We start from the raw sequence: 17881 nt of genomic DNA on the forward strand, positions 1-17881 counted from the left end.
CGCTAGAGGAGATTTGCATTCAGACTTAGTAGCCACAACACTAGGTGGTTCACACCTAATTCCTTGGCATTGCAAATTGTTTGTAGGTTGTTCCTGTTGACTGAATACCTTAGGAGATAGTGGGAGTTGATCAACATGAAAGATATACTCACCACATCCCATGTCTTTAATCTTTAACTTTTCTTTTAGCTCTGTTTGCTTTGATGTATAAGCTTTCAAGGATTCTGGATCCACATATGCTGATGAAGGAATAGCTTGTCGATTGACTGGTATTGTTATTTCTGATCGAGGTTGCAGATTGTTGCAATATATGAATGGATTTGGATCCGCTTTGACGGTTACTTCAACTCCATTGTGTGGAAACTTGATACATTGATGATATGTAGATGGGACTGCCCTCATTTCATGGATACAAGGATGTCCTAACAATATGTTATAAGTGAGATTTAAATCCAGGACTTGACAGACCACATCCTTTGTAACTGGCCCAACTCTGAGAGGTAAGATGACTGTACCCTTGAATGAACGCTCTTCATCATCATATGCCTTAATGGTGATCTTGTTTGTAGAATTTACAGCTTTATCAGAATATCCCAATTGTGTGATAGTGCTTAATGTGCAAATGTTTAGACCGGCTCCTCCATCTATCAGGACTCGTTTTATTCGATGTTTGTGTATGAAGGCTTCAATGTGTAATGGCGCATTATGCGGCTGACTTACAGAGGCGTCATCAGCTTCCGTGAAAGTAAGTGAATGTGGAATGGAAAGGTATCCCACCATGGCTTGAAACTGGTCCACGTTCAGATCAGTAGGAACAACAATATCTCTCAAAATTTTGTCAAGAATAGCTTTATGTGTGGGAGATATGCGTAATAGTTCAAGGATTGAAATGAGCGCGGGTGTCTTCCCTAATTGTTCTACAAGGTCATACTCAGGCTTGGTTGATGAAGAAGTGGTGTTTTTAGTTGGAGCACCTTGCAAAGTTATTTTACCTCGGTGGGTTGTAACATGACATTCAGAGGTAGGTTCAGAAGAAGATCCAACACCTTTTAGGACAATCTTGGGTCTCTGGGTAGAATTCTCAGACGCTTTGTCCTTGATGATAATAGTAGAGACGTAATTGTCCATCGAGATGTGATTGATGGTTGAATCATAATTGTAGGATGCTCTAGTATAGTTGGTTTGATCCTCTATGGCTTTAGCTTTTCCCTTGTCATGTTTGGGAATGGTTCCTTAAACATCTCATGTTCTTGATTGGAGGAATGTCCCTCAATCTCAATATCACCTCTATCAATGAGATCTTGTATGATGTTCTTTAGTCGATGACAATTTCCTGTCCTATGACCCTTGCTCTTATGAAATTCACAATACTCATCATCATTCCACCAATTTGGTTTAACCTTTGGCTCATATGGAGGAAAATCTGGAACAGTGATTACATTGTTTGCCACTAGCTTTTTGAAAACTGACTCAAGTGGTTCTCCCAATGGAGTGTACTTCCTTCGTGATCTGGAAGTTGTTTGAGTATTCACTTGATTGTTTGTAGAACTTGATCCTGAAAAGATGACTTTGGGTCGTACTGTGTTGGCATCAACAACACCATCATTGACTGTGTTCTTGTTTTTAGTCCAAAATCTTGGCTTGTCTTTTCCTTTAAAGTCATCTTTGTTTTCCTTGAATATCTTAATGACTCCTTGTTCAATTAGGACCTTTTCTGTTGCTAAGTCTTTTTCAATAATGTCCTTGAAGGTAGACAAACAAGCTTTCCTTAGATCATAGCCAATGTCTTTGTTAACATTTTGTGTGAACATCTCTACCATTTGTTTTTGTGGAATTTCACAAGAGCATCTGCTGGCTAGATTTCTCCATCTTTGTAAAAATGATGCAAAAGATTCTCCCTCTTTTTGCTTAGTATTGCACAAAGTAGTGACTGATATGTCTGTCTCTATGTTGTAGGAGAAATGTTGGATAAATGCCTCTGCTAAGTCACCCCATGACTTAATTCCAGGTGGAAGTTGGGAGAACCATTCCATAGCTTGATCGCCTAAGCTTTGTGGGAATAATCTCATCAAATATGTCTCTTCTGCTGCTACCTCAATACAAGCTATGAAAAATTGTCTTATGTGTGTCTTAGGATCCCCTTTTCCTCTATACTTATCAAATTTAGGCGTCACAAAGTGTGTAGGAAAAGGAGGCATTGGAATGCTCTTGTCAAATGGATAAGGACATATGTCTCTCATTGTGTATGTTGGCTTTGGTGTATTTATGTCCTCCATTTTCTTTTGTAAGTCCCTGATTTGTTGCTCCAAATTGCTCTTAGGTGGAGATCAACTTCTTGGACCATACCCCATGCTTGAGGCACCAATTGGAGGAGGAGCATGTTGCATATATGGATGATATTGATCATACACATGTTCATATGGAGGAGGTCTGTAATGATGTTGCGTATATGGACCACTTGGTATATATTCATGTTGAGGAACACCATATCTATTTTGTGCATGTATACCATATTCTACAGGCATGTCATGTTCCATTGCGTTGCCCCCAAATTTGACATGAGGTTTCCTTGTGTCCAAATTTTGAGCATGTCTTTGAACATCCAATTGTTTTGGTGGTTGATCCTTAGCATAAGACTTCCATAATGGTCTACGAAGGTAAGTATCATATGTTTGACCATGTGTATGTGGGACCTCTGGTTTTTGAAGCAAAGCTGATGGTGATTCAGGTACCATATGTGGTCCTCTATTTCCTCCACTATTAGGTCTCCTTTGTTCCATATTGGGGTGAGGTTGTTGCAAAGGTCTATGTTCCATTATTTGAGACATGTCAAAATCATGAGGTATCTTGGCTCCACTTTGTGCCATCATTTGTAAGAAGTATTGTCTGTCCCTCCTCATTATTTCCTCAACCAATCGATTGAAATGGGGATTCATAATGGATTCTTCCACATCTGCTGAATGTACTGAAAAGTTGTCCACATTGTCATTTTGTGTAGCATTGTTGTTTATAATGTCCATGTTCTCAACATTTGTCATGTTTCTATAGACATCCATGTCAGGTAATGTAGTATGATCAGAATTGAAAAAGATATCATTGTCATACTCATAAGAACTCATGTTTGCGGACTCTTGAGCCTCTTTATTTTCTCTCCTAGATTTTTGAAGACGGGTTTCAACCATGAACTAGGTATTGACCAAGATGTGAGACTAGATGAAAAATGGAAAGAGTATGGAAGACCAAGAGTTGAATGGAATGTAAATGAATCTGAAGTGTACTTGCAATGTCCAAAGTGTAAGACCAAGTATGTATGTAGTAGAGTAGGTGTGACTTCCAAAGAGAGGATAGTTTCTCTTGATGAGGTAAGTTGACCTTGACTCTAAGTAAAACCAAATGAGACCCAAAGGTAAGAAACCTTGATGAGGGACCACTTAGCAAAGTGTTGTTGTATGTAGTGTGTTGACAAAGTATGATGAGGACAAGCAAGTGACCTTTTGACTCAAGTTTAGACAATTGTGAATGTAATGCAAGATGTAAAGCAATGATGGACTTTGTGAGACCCAAGGACAGGTTGAATGCTAAATGAAACCCTAGAGAGATGACCTAGGAAGCTCAAGAATTCTGAAACTAATTGTGTTTGCTTGCTGGACTGTAACAGTTTTTCAATTTTGGACACAAACGCGCCTGTATACTTCACAGACGCTGCTTCCCGACACAGACGCTACTCTGTTTAACACAGACGCGCCTCTACGATTTTCTATTAAATGTAATGTTTGTTGTTGGAGCACAGACGTGATTCTGCCCTGCACAGACGCGGCTAGACAACACAGACGCTATTATGCCCGACACAGACACGTTTCTGCAAATTTTGTGCAACTTTTCCAATCTGTGAAGTTGTTTTGTTGTGACCAAATCTGACTGTTTGACTCTTTGACTGTTTTTCGTGACAAGAGGACACAGTGTTGATGAGGACTCAATGTTTGCAAGTGTCTAGACTCCAAAATGACTCTAAGAAAGTGTGTTGTTTGATGTAAAAATGTTTTGCATACACTTGAAGACACAAAAGACACAATGTTTTTGTTGTTTGGTTTTGAATGTTTTGAATGTTTAACATAAGTCAAGCACAATTCTTATAGCTGGCCAAGACAATAGTTGTTGATCCCACATGGGGTTTTACCCCCGAGGCTACGCTATTCAGAGCAGATACTTAGATGCTTGACCTCACTGGCTCCACCCTCGGCACTCACTTCTCGGGTCAGCCAAGCATCAGTCCCCATGAAAACTCCCCATGGCGAACTTTGTATCTCTACTAAGAACCGTATGTGTGTGGGCCGCTACCAGAGGTCCGACCTCTTGCCCCAACAACTAGAAGGATTTGGGCCTCTAAAACAAAAAGGTGCTAGTAAGGGCATCCGTTCGTGTGGCCATACATGCGGCACTTTCAGCTCTGTAAATACAGAAGGCTCCCAGCCGGTAGGGGTTACGCCCTACAACTAATCAAATAAATTTGATCAAACGGGTTTATGGGGAGACATAGTGTCGGTATGAACTAATCAGCACACGTTATCCATAGTTTTCACCATGAATACATTTGATTATAGTGGTTCGGATGAGGTGGGTTTTCCTCGCTACCACTTGGGTCGTTCTCTTCTCACTAGTAGTCCTAATGACCACACGGGAAGACAGGTCCTCTAAAGATTAAACAAAAAGAGCCTATTGCTCAAGACACAAAAGACAATGATTCAATTTTAGTGCACCAATTGAAGTGTTTGCTAGTCTATGAAAACAAGGCACACAATAAAAATCCAAAAATCCTTGCCAAGGATCTGCAACAAAAGGTTGTTAGTAGTTTGGGTTGTTTGAAATAATCACCCCTTCCTGCAAACACACAAGTTAGGTAAATTTTTAAAACCCAAAAGACTTTGTGAAATAGGGGCCTTCAACCAAATGATTTAGCTTCCGAGGCAAGCTGCACCACTTTCGTTAGCTAGATCTGAAAATGTTAGCTCAAAATAAACCAGATTTGAAACCCTAAATGCAAAATGCGAAAACTGAATCAATAAAATTTCAAAATTTTGAAACAGGCAATACACAGACGCGATTTCCTCCGACGCAGACGCGACTCTAAGACACAAACGCGGTTATGTGAGGCACAGACGCGTGTAAAGACCACAGACGCTCTTTCCAAACACAGACGCAGGTAAAAATGACACAGATGCGCTTCTGTAACACAGACGTGCCTCCCTGGGACCTGCAAAATGAAATATTGCCAAAAACACAGACGCGGATCTAGTTGTCTTAGACGCACCTGAAAATCAAAAACGCGATCCGAAAGTGCGCAAACGTGAAAATACCAAAAATGGTGCCGAAAATGTCCGATCTGCAACTTCAAAAACACAAGATCTGCAACAAGATATTAGATGCAAAAAGGGACAAGAGTCCCACCGGGCGTGCCAAAATGTATATGGTGAAAATGGATAACAATAATAACAATATTGAAAGGCTAAATGAATCCAACCACAAAACCCTAGCCTAACAATCAACAAAGATCCACCATAACATATGAAGATTACCTAAGACAATGCAAATCACATGAAATCACAAAGATTATACCATCACATGTCCAATAGGGTTTTGATCTCCATTCTTCCTATCTCCATTGATCTTGCTTGATATATTTGCTCTCAGATTTTATGTGCACAAGAGCTCAACAAAGATCAGAATGTGGTTGCAAGTAGGATCGTAGTGTAGTCGAGTCCTCCAAATTGTCGATTAGGGTTTGATAATGAAGAAGGCATCTCCTTAAATAGAAGACACAATATGAAATGGAGGGATAAGATTGAGAGGTGTAAAAGGAGGTCGGCTAGGATTAGAGGGTAGGTAAAAGAAATACCAAAATAATGAAAGGGGTAGGTAGTGTATGAATTAAGAGATGAATGACATGTGTCATAGGTAGAAAAGGCTAATGAATTAATTAAATAAATAAAGATTTGTTTAATTAATAGAAGAAGTAGGATAATTAAATAAATAAGATATTTATTTAATTTAGGAAAAGGATAATTTAAATAAATAAATGTATTTATTTAAATGAGAAATAAGGATAGAAGAGGATAAATGAATTAATTAAATAAATAAAGATTTATTTAATTAATAGAAGAATTAAGCTTAGATAATTAAATAAATAAAATATTTATTTAATTAGACTGGACAATTTTAGGTGTCTACAGCAATTAAATCAATGGATCCCTACAAGAGGATAACAATCAAAGCCTATGATGATGCAGAGTGTTCATCCAAAGGAGCAGTGGTGCTACCAATTTGAGTGGGCCCCGTAGTAAAGAATATCATATGTCAGGTTCTGGACCTTCCTCTGCCATACAATTTGTTGTTAGGAAGCCCTTGGATGAACGCCATGCAAGCCGTTCCATCCACCTACCATCAATGTATCAAGTTCCCTCATAATGGTGTGGAAATTACAATCCTGGGAGATGCAAACCCCTTTGCATATTGTCACAATATAAGTCATCAACCAGAGATTACCGTTCCCAACAATAGAGAAGCCATCTCATCAACATCATATATAAGTCCAACCTCTCTTTCCAGTTCAAACACCACTATACCCAAGCAAGAGAAGCTCAAAATGAAACTGGCAGAGGAAGGTCCCAGGGAATACAATCTCAACCAACTCTTTTGTGTTGGACAAATGCCTACTTCTCCTAGAACTCATGGTAAACCTCAATGGTTACTACAAGCACCACTGGTCAAACCAGCATGTACTTTGACATCGTTCATCCTAGGAAAGAGTGAAGAAGAAGAAACCAGAGATGAGGACTTAGCAGAATGGATCTATAAAGACCCAATCACCGCAAACATCCCACAAGCTAAGCTTCCTACAGATCAATATGGAAAAGGCCTTCTCATAATGCAAAGAATGGGATATGATGGTCAAAGTTCTTTGGGACCTTGTAAGCAAGGGCGACATGAGCTACTATAGCCAGAATTGAAGCCCAAAGATAACACGGGCTTAGGCTTTCAAAAGGAGATCCTTCCTAAACTCAGATTCAAAGGGAAACCCAACAAACCACTATATCAACCTATTACAAAGAGGTCACCTTTGGTTATATCAGCAGCACCATGCACCACACCAACTGCCCCACCAAGGCTAAAAATCCCAGCAATACCATCCACAACACCAATCATCCCACCAATCAAATCAACAATCCCATCAACCACAGCAACCGCATCAACAAAACCATCAGCACTATCTGAACCCACAACAGTATCGACAACACCGACAATTCCAGCAGAAGCAGCAGATTCAACATTACCAATACTCCTTGTATCGAATTCATTAATCCCCATAACTCTTCCTGCAGCATGGATCATTTCATCTACAAAGGTACATCAGCCAATTACACCTGCAGTTTTTAACTCAAAAGATATCCCAATATGGTATAGTAATCAGCTATTGGAGAGTGACTCGGAAACTGACTCACATGAGTGGGAGTTTGATTCTGTCCAGCTTAATACTTTAGATGAGGAAGACGCATCACTACCTCCACCTCGCAAGGACATCCCTATTTACAAAGAAGCACAGATAAAGACCTCTTGGGTTCCTGAGTTGGAGACATCTTCCACGGACCCTACGTCACATCCTATGCCTGATTCTAACAAAGAGAGTACCATCAACAACCTTCACCACAATATCTTGACCCTCACTGACACATCTAACAAACTTAACCTAATCGATGAGGTAATTCCCATTATCCATCCTGAACTCATCGAATGGAACCAACCTAATCCCCCATGCCTTGACAACTTCCAAAATGATGAGGTGATCATTGACTTCTTGAAATTATGGGATAACATACCAAGCGGGGATCACAAAGTTGGATTTGCCATAGAACTTAATAGCACAACATATTTTGGGGTGGATGCCAAACCTTTTAGCTGCAAAAATATACAATAAAACATGGATCTTCCGGTGAAAACCACATTGTGGCACTATTTGATCCCACAAAAGTAAAAATAAACACCGTATCTAATTGTGAAAACCTCTCAGAGGCACCTGAGGATGAAAGGTTTTACATTCTCCCCTCTAGTACACAGCAGGAACAATCAACGATTCTCATCGAAGAGACAAAAGAATACAACGTGGGAACTCCTGAAACTCCTCACCACATACATATGGCCTCTCTTTTGACTTCAGAGGAATAGCCCAAGTTTGTCAAATTCTTCCAGAAACACTAGATCAACTTCGCATGGTCATATACAGACATGCCTAGTCTCGATCCTGATTTAGTCATGCATCACCTCACAGTAGTAGAAGGAGCCAAGTCTGTCAAATAGAAGCTTCGCAAGATGCATCCTTAGATTGCAATACTAGTCAAAACAAAACTTAAGAAACTCCTGGATGTTGGTTTCATTAGACCAATTGATTATGCGGAATGGATATCCAATATTGTGCCTGTTGGCAAACCAAATGGGGGCATCCGTATATGTACTGACTTCAGAGATCTGAACAAGGCATGTCTTAAGGATGACTTCCCCCTACCAAACATCGACATCATAATAGACCTAACAGCAGGACATGCCATGCTTTCACTCATGGATGGCTTTTTAGGATACAATCAGATAAAGATCGCACCAGAGGATCAACATAAGACAACCTTCACATGTCCATGGGGCACATACTACTGGAATGTAATGCCTTTTGGTCTAAAGAATGTAGGAGTGACCTACCAACGAGCAATGACCACCATCTTTCATGATATGATGCATATCATAATGGAAGATTATGTTGATGACTTACTGGCAAAATCACTCACAAGGGCAGGTCATCTAGACATATTAGAGAAAATCTTTGATAGGCTGGAACAATATCATGTTCGACTCAACCCAAAGAAATGTGTTTTTGGAGTAACCTCAGGGAAGCTTCTAGCATACATTGTCTCAAGCAAAGGCATTGAGGTCGACCCAACAAAGGTCAAAGCAATCATGGACATGCCACCTCCAAAGAATATCAGTTAGCTAAGGACATTACAAGGACAGCTTCAATCCATCTGAAGATTCATCGCACAACTGGCAGATAAGTGTCACCCCTTTACACACCTACTACACAAGAACATCCGCTTTCAATGGGATGCCAGATGCCAGATGCCAGTAAGCATTCTAGATGGTTAAAGATTATCTCATGGATACACCATTATTGATCCCACCGGATCCGAGTAAGCCTCTATTGCTCTATATCTCAGCAACAAACACAGCATTGGGAGTACTACTGGCTCAACACAATACATAAGGCAAAGAGTGTGTTGTTTACTACATCTCTCGCACATTGGTTGGCTATGAACTCAATTACACCCCTATTGAGCGAGCTTGCCTAGCAGTAATCTTGGCCGCCACTAAACTGAGGCACTATCTGTTAACACACAAAGTACAACTCATTGCTAAAATAGATCCACTCAAGTACTTACTCAACAAAGCAGCATTGGCAGGCCGCTTGGCAAAATGGATGATGATTCTGAGTGAATTTGATATTGAGTATGTGGACTATAAGGCTATCAAGCCAACTATTGCAGATCATTTGGCCAATGCACCCCTCATAGGTGATCACCCTCTCATTTCCAATTTTCCAGATGAAGAGCACAGAAGCACAACCATGGAAACTACACTTTGATGGTTCATACACTAGGCATGGCTCGGAGGCAAGAATTTTGTTTATCACACCTCAAGGAGACAGCATCCTGAAGTCTTACAGGCTCACATTTCCATGTACAAACAACATAGTAGAATATAAGGCCTTGATCACAGGACTCAAACTAGCCATACAATGGAAATTAACAGAGTTACAAATATATGGCAACTCCCAACTGGTCATCCGACAAGTAACAGATGAATATCAAACCAAAGATGACAAACTCATGCCATACAAGCAAATGGTGGATAGTTTAAAGGCATCATTTACAACTATCACCTTTGAGAAGATACCAAGAGATCAAAATTGAGCTGCTGACGCTATGGCTACCATTGCATCTCTCCTAGATCTTCCGCAGAATTCAACACGCTATGAGTTCTTGGTAGAACAACTTTGGATTCCCGCTTATGATATCCCTGAATCTGAGATGATATGTTGCCTTATCAGTTCTGAATCCCTATGGTATGTTGAGTTCTACACCTACCTCTGTGATCACACACTTCCTCCTAACCAATCAAATAACCAACGTAAAACCTTCATTCGCCAAACTGCTCGATATACCATTATTGTTGAAACCCTATACCGACGCAGTCTTGATGGTACTCTCCTTCGATGTTTGGAATAGGATGAGATAACAAAGGCCTTGGAAGAGGTACATGAAGGAATTTGTGGGACTCACTCAAGTGGCCCATCACTAGCCAAGAAGATCATACGAGCTAGATACTATTGGCCATCCATGGAAAAAGACTCATACTACTTTGTTAGAAAATGCAAGAAATGCCAAGTTCATGGAGACCCGATACATGCACCAGCACAAGAATTGCAACCAATCGCAATACCATGGCCTTTTTGTCAATGGGGACTTGACCTTGTGGGTAAAATCCATCCAATGGCCACAAATTCATTATTACCGCCACCGGATATTTCACAAAGTGGATCGAAGCTATTCCACTTACCCAAGTCACTACAAGCAGATTGCCTCATTTATCCTTAATTACATCATCTGTCAGTATGGTGTACCCATGTCCATCATCATAGATAACGAGCTTCCTTTCAAAAATCAGGATGTTCGTGAACTCTGTGAGAAGTTTCACATCCAACACCGCTTTTCCACTCCCTATTACCCACAAGGCAATGGTTAGGTCGAAGCATCAAACAAGAACATATTAAGAATACTAAAGAAGACAATCAATGATGTCGGCCATGATTTGCATGTTCAATTAAATCCAGCACTATAGGCGTATCGAACTAGCATTCGAATCCCTACAGGCGCAACTCCTTACTCATTTGTCTATGGTGCAGAAGCTATCTTACCTATTGAGGTTGATATACCATCACTACGGGTTTCCCTGCATAATCTCATTGATGATGAAGCATACAGAGTATCACATCTTCAAGACTTGGAACTACTGGATGAGAAAATACAAGCTGCATATAATCACCTCAAAGCATATCAGCAGCGCATGAGCAAAAGCTATAATCATCGAGTTAGACCTCGTACATTTGAGGTAGGTGATCTTGTTCTTTGAGAGAATCCTCGTAACCAACCAAATAGAGAACATCAAGGAAAGTTTGAATCAAACTGGCTGGGTCCATTTGTTATCACTGTTGTATTTGGGTCCGGGGCATATCAGTTGGCTATTTCAGAAGGCAAACCGCTAGCAGATCCAATCAACAGCATGCACCTCACGCGGTTTTATACCTAAAAGTTGTATAGAGCATCAGGCTCTCATACATACCGGAACAACACCAAAAACATTCAGAAAAATGTCCTAAAGAAAATACACAAACATCAAAATAGTAAAGAAAAATCATGCATCCAAATGGTGAACAACCACTTCGGTGGCACCTTGGGTAAGTGCGATGGTGAAAACCTAGCAAATAGGCACCACTCGTAAAGGCTATGGCTCCATTGTCTTTCGGACTTGTTGCGATCACATTCACTACATTCACTCATCCATTAGTCCAAAACTATAGCTTGTTATTGATCTACAAGGATAATACTTCATGCGTCTTGCATCCCGCTTTTTCATAGTCATGTCTAAACTGGGGGCAATTCCCTTAATCCATTTAATGGAAGTGGATTCTACATTATTTTGTGATTCATTGAGTTCTTCATTCAAAACTATCTCACAAAATCCAAAAACATTCGGAAAATTGTCTCACAAAAACTCCAAAAATATTCAAAACAACCATCAAAATACCAAAAACATTGGAAAACTATCTCACAAAATCCAAAAACATCAGAAAACATCGAAAATCAAATAAAAATATGGTGACACCTTGTACATACGTTTTTCAAAACAGATACCAAACAAACATTGTGAAATACTCAAAAGATGACCACTTATCACATCAACCAAACAATCAACAATCGACACACAAACTATCTTAGCAAGGATGCATCCTTCCTTACCAAAACAAAGACATGATAACATTTTCTTTGACAAGAAAATTATGTAAGCTATCAAATACTTGGTTAGATTTGTAGGTTATTTATTCATTTATATTAGGTTCCTAAGCTACTCTGGGATATCCACAAGTGATTAGAGTGGTCGGGATGGTTCCTAAGCATTGTTTGTATGTCTTTTGTGAATTATTCCGATGAAATTCTAGGGCATGTACTAATGGTGTCTATGTGGGAAGTTCACTAAGCTACGTGATCTTATGCAAAATATAGTCATAGATCACTACGGCTTGCTGACTACGTATACCTCGACCATATGAGCATGAACCATTATCGAGGGTCCATATTCTTTATTCATTATTTATGTTGTTTGTTTGCAGGTACCATGCTCCATCCTTGGTTCCTACTACCTCATCCAAGTTCGATCTTATCATGCTCAATGATGAAAATAAAGCACTAAGGATCGTCATTCCATCCCATCTGTTTATATTGCATTTCGTTGCATGTCACCCATCCATTTAAATAGTCATTATTCATATGCATGGTTTTGTATGCAAGTGTGAACAAGATTAATATGAGTTATATGAAAATTGAGTTGGTCTTGGATACAATCACGACAGAGTACTTTGATACATCATCAGTACATCATGCAAGGTCTAAACAACCTTGCATTCATCTATCATAATCACATCATCATTTCATTACATTTAGTTGCATTTGCATAAAGCCTGGTTCATTATCACGTACTTGCATATAGGTTTATTAAAATCTTAAATATTCATTAGCGTGCATTTAATATCATTTAGTTACATTTTATACATATAGTTCATTCTCATTTACTTACATTAGTATCATTATATCATTTCATCATTGCATAATCATGACATTTAGATTCATTTATATGATAAAATTGTCCTTATTTGCATTTACTACCATGATTAACCATTACAGATGCATTCATTTAGTACCATTTAGGATTCATTAAAATGCATTCATTATCTTTTTAATTGCATTAAGGTGCAGTTATTCATTACCCATGAGTTGCATTATCATTTCACTTCATCATATTTTCGCCATTTAGATCATAACATAAAAACCATTTGTATTAACATTAGGTTTATCCATTATACATATGCATTCATTTCGAAATCATCATATAAACATTTGTACTTTACATTTGTTTATCCATATCACATTCATCTAAAAACCATCTAGATGCATTTACATAAATAAATCATTCATTCAACACATTACATTAACATCATTGCATATCATTATTTCATCATTGTATCGACATGAAGCACAAGATCCTATCTATATCATCCTATGCATACATCATCATCATGGCATTATATTACATAAAGCATTACATCTATAAATTATGCACATCAACCTGCATCCACATGTTAGCATCCCATTCATAAAAAATGCATATAGGCATCATGTAGGAATAAGTCATTATAAAACATGCATATATGAATCATCTCATCAATGCATACATATAACAAGCACAACTATCCATCTAAGCATAAATCATAAAGATCATCATCCTGCATGACATCCATACATATCAACATGCATATCATCACAAAATATTGGATCTCCTCATATATATCATATCATATCACCAAAAACATACATGTATCAGAGTACAATGAAGTACGAAATATCAGCTACCAAAAGCCATCCAAGACACAGTGCAAAATGACAATGTAAAAGCATACAAGAATGCCCTCTCTGATACCACTCTGACCGGATGTTGCACCACCATCACCACCTGCTCCCCCACTAGCCCCCGCACCACCTGATCTATCTCTCCCTGGAGGACCCATCACACCCCCACTGCTCTGCATCCTCTGCAACCGCTCTGATCTCTCCTGACGCATCTGTGACTAGCTCAGTGTTCATTGACTAGCTGGCACCACCTGCTCATATAACCCCCGCCAATACTCTATCTCAGCCTGTTCTTGTCGAATCTCCCTCATCACCTCCCCAGTAGGACCCTATGCTCTTACTCCAATCCGACTCTCTCCTACAGCTCTGCTAATCTCTCCACTGCATGGTAAGCAATCATGGCACACCTAGACTACAACAGGCATTTATCCTAATGACCTAAGTCTCATTAGGACTGTTATGGTTCAAAACAACTCTCACCTCACATCTCCATCCATCCATCATTGGCATCCAAAGATTCTTGTTCACACACACTTGGGCATCTATTTTCCTAGCAAAAGCGCTATTCTGCACACAACAGTGCTAAAGGGTTGACAAAAGCGCTAAATCAACTACCCAATAGCACTATACTGACTATACAATAGTGCCACTTCAAAACAAAAGCATTCAATCAACTATGCAATAACACTAAAAACCCAAAAGCGCTAAATCGACTATGCGATAGTGCTAGACTTGACACCAGCACTAAAACCACTATGCAATAGCGCTATAGCGGCACAATAGCGCTACTTTAGTTGACAAAAGTGCCAAAACATAGTTTTAGCGCTATTGTCTTGACTCCACTTGGACCCAACAAAAAAAACCTATCAAAAATGCATGAAATTCAAAAATTTAAATTCACATACCACTGGTCCGTAGTCATCTGGCAGCTGGAATCGACGGACTCACTCTAATCGGTGCTCTACTATGGGAACTAGCATCCTGACTGCTCCTTGCTCTTCCAAAAGGTCACTCCCAGAGCTCAAATTTCATTATGGGCGCGAATGCAAATGACCTTGTTTTCACCCCTTCCTCCCCATATATACCCTTCGCCGTGACCCTAATTTTACCCTGCTCACCACCATGGTCCCCGTGAACTTCTTGAGTCTCCTATTTCTTCGTTTTATCTCCGATTTCTTCTATTTTTTCCCCAGTATCACTAAAATCTTCTCTTCTATCACCCCGCCAATTTTCATTATTTTTCGAGAGATCGCCCGATTTTTCGAAAATGTTCGACCCATCTCTCGAGGGGGCATACCACCCATTAAATTAACATTTTATGCAGACAATTTCTTCACACCTATTTTTGTTTCTTTGAAACGACATGATAAACCGCACCGTCTCAAAGAGGGGCAAATGTAGTCACATAAATCTATCCATTTTAATTAAATGAATATTTGCTATTTATTTGATTAAAAACCCACTAGCCATCAGTTAATTAAATTAATATTTAATTAATTCATCTTCAAACATTTTTCTATTAATTAAATAAATTATTCAATTTATTTTAATTCATTCATTAAACCAAATTCACAAATCAATTAAATGAATAAATCATATTTATTCAATTTAAATCCCCATTTCCTCTTTTAAATAAATAATTAAAAACATTTATTTAAATCATTCACCCCCCCCATTTTCCTACAAATGCAAGTTGCAACCACAAGTTGAAATAAATTAATTTATTTTAATTTAAATCCTATTTTCCCTCACCCATCAAACCCACTTGCAATCCTAATCCCCTTCTAGATTCTTCAAAGCCCTTCCTAATTAGCCTAATCCATCCCCTAAATATTGTCACATTCATAAGCAACTTGACGTCACTTCTCAAAGACTCCAAAGTCTTTGAAAAGCATTTAATGCTTTATGTGGTCAACAAGCTAACCTCTAAAGTCTTCTAAACCACTAATGGCTCTTACATGACCATTTATGGTTAAACCCTAACTCAACCCTCATGTGATCCATGTGTCTTCTAAAGCATTTATTGCTTTGACCATGGTTATCCCTTTAACCTTTGCACAAGAATTTATCCATTGGATAAAAGCATTATCCTTTGGATAATAAATTTATTCACTCAACCAAACCTTAACCTTAACTCCCAAGTTAACCCTCGGGTCATGTCAAGCATTTAATGCTTATTCCCTCTCCTCTCAACGCATCTCATGTTGACACTATTCATCCTGGGATTGGGTTGAAAGTCTTCACATGGATTGAATATCATTCAATTCTGACCCTTGTTGAGATTACTCAATCTCAACCATCCATTTCTCCATTTTTCCTATAAATAGAGCCCATTTCTTCATAATCCAGATCCTGAAAACTTGTATGCATTTACATTATAGCAATTTTTAGAGAGCATTAGATAATCAATCATATTCACTCTTTTGTCATAAAATCAACACTAGCTAATTAGATAATCTCTTATTTTAGCTCTTGTTTACATTTGCATAACATTTTAGATTAATCATCATTTCAATCTTGAATCTTCATAAGCCATCCATAGTGCAAAAAGATGTTGAGAGCTACACTAATTTCGAACTTGGAGATGAGAAGAACAAAGGAGAAGGAGCTAAGAGCATGGTAGATCACATTTGGAGATGTCTTGTTGTATTTACTTCCATAGTTAAATATTTCATCATGTTTTTAGTGTCTCTTTTGGTATGCCTGCTTAGACTAGTTTTTGGTTGAATAACACTAACATTTATCTTTGTTTTTTGTGTTTTTGTGTGTTATACGACAACAGGTTTTTAGTCTAACATTGTTCTTTTTGCAGAGCAACAGAGACAATCAGGGAATTGCACAGCTAGTGATGCAAGAGCATCCCCGGTTCATAGCAATCTTGCATCAACCAAAAACATTTTCTTTCTGTTTTGCTTTCTGTTTGCAGTTTCAATATTTATTTCTCTGTGTCCCAGTTTTGGCTCATCGGATCCTGTGGAGTTGGATTCTACTTGAAGACTTGATCATATTTATTTCTAGACCGCATCACAATTGGATCATTTTCCGACAAGATATCGCTATCGGTTTCCCTGATAGTTTCCTTTTACCGGTTGACAGTTCTTGTTACCAGTTGCCTGGACCTATTTTGGTGATCTACTAGAACCCCTTCTAAAGCTTGCAGAGCCTTAGGCATTGATTTCAATGTTCCTTGGCGTGCGGCCGACCTTTTCCCGCGATCTACACTTCATCCTTTTGATTTTCTGGAGGAATCTCTTGGCGGAGGCCGACCTTGTTTATTTTAAACGTTAGGTCTTGTTCTTCGGGTTTTGATCCATTTTGGGCCGACTGGATCCTTTGGATCACATATATAATTATAATTGTGCATTAGAATATAATCGATCAAAGAATCAAGTAGCAAGACTGTGCATAGAAGATAGATCTTAAGATTCAAGGTCCTGGTTTTGACCTATTTTATAAGTTCTACCAAGCTTGTGAGCCGGTTATGTTGTAACCCGGTTGTTACCGGTTGGTTGTAATCAAATTTTCATGAAATAAAAAAATATGTTCTACACTGCCTCCATCATATCTTTGTGTTTCTATTGTGTTTACTCTTGCTGACTGGTCTGGATTGATCTCTTTGAGGTCCCTCCTCACCGGTGACTACTTCAAGTGGTATCAGAATGAAGTTTCGTTCCGGAGGTTGCGTGTCCTGAAATTTTGTTGTAGGATGGCAGATTGTGGATCCGACCTGCAATTACAGAGTACCAGCGTGAACGATTGCCCGAAGAGGATCTAGGAATGGTGGAGTGCATGGGAATGTAGACCCTATTGTGATGGATATGTTGTGAGGTATAGCAGCCCAGTTGGAAGCCATGGAGACAACCCAGAGAAGAGGCCGACATATCAAATGACAAAGATGTAAGTGAAGATGAAGGAGAAGAAGCCCCTACAAAACAAGCAAACCTACCGGCACTTGATCTCGATGAGGAAAGGTTTTTGAGGGTTTTGAGTAGGGCGAGCACTAAACCTCATTTTACCCCACCAAAATATGATGGGAAGTTAGATTCAGATGAATTGATGGATTGGATCTCGGAGATGGAAAATTACTTTGATTTTGAAAACAC

The sequence above is a fragment of the Cryptomeria japonica genome, chromosome 5 (genome assembly GCF_030272615.1).
Source record: "Cryptomeria japonica chromosome 5, Sugi_1.0, whole genome shotgun sequence".
NCBI lineage: Eukaryota > Viridiplantae > Streptophyta > Pinopsida > Cupressales > Cupressaceae > Cryptomeria > Cryptomeria japonica.